Source organism: Callorhinchus milii, unplaced genomic scaffold (genome assembly GCF_018977255.1).
Source record: "Callorhinchus milii isolate IMCB2004 unplaced genomic scaffold, IMCB_Cmil_1.0 Scaffold4, whole genome shotgun sequence".
NCBI classification, from domain to species: domain Eukaryota; kingdom Metazoa; phylum Chordata; class Chondrichthyes; order Chimaeriformes; family Callorhinchidae; genus Callorhinchus; species Callorhinchus milii.
Window position 1 is genome coordinate 75661369 of NW_024704745.1, and position 4109 is coordinate 75665477.

Consider the following 4109-nt stretch of genomic DNA (forward strand, 5'->3'; position numbering starts at 1 on the left):
TTTGTGTGTGTGTGTGTGTGTGTGTGAGGGGGTGGGGGCTGGATAAGGCAATAATACTGGATAAAATGCAGAATATTAATTCTTGCAGTAGAATAGAGGTTGTACCTTCGATAATGCAGCTTTCGCTCAGTCCTACACTGGATCTTAAGTTTAGATTGACAGCTCAAGTCCTGGCAAACCCACGATCTTCTGCCCCCAGGAATGAATCATGAAAATATTTTAAATTCAATCTTAATTTGGAAACTGGTACTTTTTAAGAAGCGCAAAAAAAAATAAGCTTCCAAACTAAGACTGAATTTAGGAATCCTTCTGGAGAGACGTAATAATAATAGCAATAATCCTCACATTTGATTCATCGACTTATCACATTATTGAGACACCTCAAAGTACTTTGCAGGATCTTACTGCGTATTTGAAGTCAAATGTGGAAGCCAATTTGTGCACAGCAATGCCCCTCAAACAGCCATGAATTAAGTACCCAATTTTATTTTAGGGGATTGCTGGCCAGGACACTGGGAGAAAATCTCTTCTTTTCAAATAGTGCCATGGGATCTCTTTAACATCCATCTAAGCAGGCAGATGGACCTCGTTTTTTTTAAAAACAAGGTGCTAGGGCATGAAGGTGGACTTTAAAGGTCCCATTGGTGAGGGTGGGTTTGTCTCATTTGAGGATTTAAAGAGTTGTTTGACCAGTTTTTTGGATACTCTGGAACACTCTTCCTCTATCCCTCCGCCTTGCCCATTCCTTTCCCATTCTTCAGATCATTCGTGAAGACCTTCCTCTATGACTGTGCCTGGTTCCATTCCCCTCCCCCCGGCTCGGCATCATGCTCCGAGACTATTAAGCGCTCTGGGCTGCTACCCTGCGGCTTCTCCTCTAGCCCCCGCACTGTCACGTGCAGCAGTCCTCAGGGCTCTGTCCACGGTCCCCTCCTCTTCAACATATACAAGCTTCCACTCGGTGATGCCATTTTCAAGCATGGGGTCAATTTCCACATGTATGCGGATGATATCCAATTCTATCTCACCTCCTCCACCCTCGGCTCCAGCACCGCTGTTGCCTGGCTTATTGCCTGTCAGACATCAAGTCCTGGTCGAGAGACAACTTCCTCCACTTGAATGTTGGCAAGAGAGAAGCCCTACTGCTTGGCTCCTGTCAGCGCCTCCTCATCTCAGGCACTGACAGTATTACTATTCATGGTTGCACTCTACACCTCACTGAGCCAATGCGGAACCTTGGTGTCCTGTTCAACCCTCCGCTATCTTTCAAACCCCACATTTGTGATGTGACCCATTCCGCCTTTCCCCACCTCCACAACATTGCCCGCCTCCGCCACTGCCTCTCACCACATGCTGCCAAGAACCTTATCCACGCTTTTATTGCGTCCCTGCTTGATTACGCCATCTGCCTGCTTGTTGGACTTCCCAACTCTTCTCTCCACAAAGATTAATCAGAACTCTGCAGGTCATGTCCTCTCTCGAACCAGGTTCCACGAACCGATCACCCCCATCCTTGCCCGGCTTCACTGGCTGCCCATCCCTCCGAGAATCGAGTTCAAAACCCTCGTTTTCACCTTCAAAGCCCTCCATGATCTTGCTCCCCCCTACCTCTGTGACCTCCTAATCCCACATCAGCCTGTCTGCTCCCTCTGCTCGGTGGACACTGGCCTGCTCCAGGTCCCCTGCGCTTCCCGCCCTACCGCTTAGCAGTCGAGCATTCAGCGTCTCTGCCCCCACACTCTGGAACTCTATCCCACGATCCCTCCACCTCAACCCCTCTCTTGCCTTCTTCAAATCCCATCTGAAGACCTTCCTCTTCATTCGGTCACTTTCCCACCCCCACCCACCAGCTCTCCACCCCTCCTGCACCCAACTCCAAACCTCGATTGTCCAGTGCCCTGGGACATCTTTGCAATGTGAAGGGCGCCATTTATTGTTGTTGTTGTGAGGGCGCTATGTAAATGCATGTTGTTGTTGTTCCTGCTACAACTCTGGAACACTCTCGCTCAATCCCTCTGCCTCTTCCCTTTTTCAAGTCCTGCCTGAAAACTTTCCTCTTCGACCGTGCTTAACAGCCACCTCCCCACCACAGCCCCCTCGGCTCGGAGTCAAGCTCTGCCACTGTTAAGCGCTCTGAGACGCTACCCTGTGTGGAGGGCGCTATATAAGTGTAAGTGGTTGTTGGTGTAGTTTCCCCTGAAACATATCTGGTATTAAAAATAAATTCTATTTTATTAACACAAATATGAAACTTTCACCCTAATTTGGGGGAGGATCTGACTTTTAGCTTCAAACAGATTACTGGAACCTTGTAATTTCTGGGGTGTGTCTTTTTTTTACACTCATTTTAGTCAGTCAACGTGTATGAATTAAATCCTTGTATATGAGGATGCAGCCTCATATCCTGTGATTCATTGTCTGCTGTTGCATCATGTGGATGAGAGCTAACTTTCCTCAGTTGAACGCCAACAAGACCAAGGCTCTCCTAATTGGCTGTCTCACATCGCAGGCTGCCGAAACCTTCATCCACTCCTTCATTACATCAACGCTCAACTATTCCAAACTCACTGCTTGTCGACCTCCCCAACTCCTCCCCCCACAGGCTGCAGATCATCCAGATCTCTGCAGCCCGTGTCCTCTCCCGTACCAGGCTCTGCGACCCTATCGCCCACATCTTTGCCCAACCCCACTGGCTCCCCATCACAGAGGATACAGTTCAAGTTCATGGTCCTCACCTTCAAAGCCCTCCACGGTCTTGCTCCCCCCTACCTCTCCGACCTCCTAACCCCCTCCCACCCTGTTCTCTCCCTCCGCTCAGCGGGCTCCAGCCTGCGTCACGGCCCCCGCCTTGCTTGCCCACTATCGGCGGGCGGGCCTTCCGCCACTCTGCACCCACCCTCTGGAACTCCGTCCCGCAGTCCCTCCGCCTCGCCCCCTCCCTCGCCACCTTCAAGACCCACCTCTGCGACTGTGCTTTGGACCTCCCGGCTTCCCCCCCCCGACCCCCACCAAGGTCCATAACTCTTGTCTGTCCAGCGCCTCGGGACGCCCCACCGACGCGAAAGGCGCTACGCGCGTATAATGTTGCCCCGACGTGAAAGGCGCTGTGCAAATGTAATCTTGTTGTTGTTGTTGTTGTTGTTGAATGACTTCCCATGTGATTGACAGGAGAGAGAGAGAGAGAGAGAGGGAGAGAGGGGGAGAGAGGTGGGAGTGACGTCACGGCAGGTGCGAAGGGGCGGGGCGGACTGGGGGGGGGGGCGGGGGCTGAATTGTCGTGCGCGGTGACGTCACGGCGGCGAGGTGGGCGACGGAGCGCTTTCAGGGTGACGCGCGGCGCGGCTGACGTCACGGAGGTCCCGCCCCCCCTCCCCGGGCCCCGCCCCCAAGTGTTGCAATTTCACAGCTGACAGAGAGAGTGAGAGAGAGAGAGAGAGAGAGCAACACAGTGCGACCAAAGCCGCACAGAGACCCCGAGCGGCTCAGCCACTGCCGACTGAGGGCATCTGCCATCCAAACCCCCCCCCAGAGAGCTCAACACACAGCCCCTCACAGCAGCCGACAGACATGTGAGTGACTTTCACGCTCATATTTACTGTGTGTCATTTATTTTGCAGGACGATGGCTCATTGTTTTCCAACCGATGCCAATGGAAAATGCAGATGGGGTTATTATTATTATTATTATTATTATTATTATTATTATTATTATTATTAATAAATCCCGATCAGTCGCATCCGTTGGTTTGCAAACGAATGGATGGGATGGATGGAGACAAGAGAAAGCCGCACGTTTTTTCCTTCGCCCGCAATGAACGCATTGCATCGCCATCATCGCAATGACGATCGTGCGGTTGAAGGGTAAAAAAGGGTTCATTGGTGTTGGGGGGAGAGAGAGAGAGAGAGAGAGAGAGAGAGGGGGCGACGAAGTTTGGTTCAGTTGTTAATTTTAGATGTTCATTTTTCAGCTCTCGGTGTAAAAAAACTGCTGCGATCTCCACAGAGAGGAACCCACTCCTGGTTTCCTTGACATATATATATATATATATACCCATTCGAAAATTTGTCATTCATATAATCTCCTGTTTTATGTCCCCCCTTTAGCTCAGT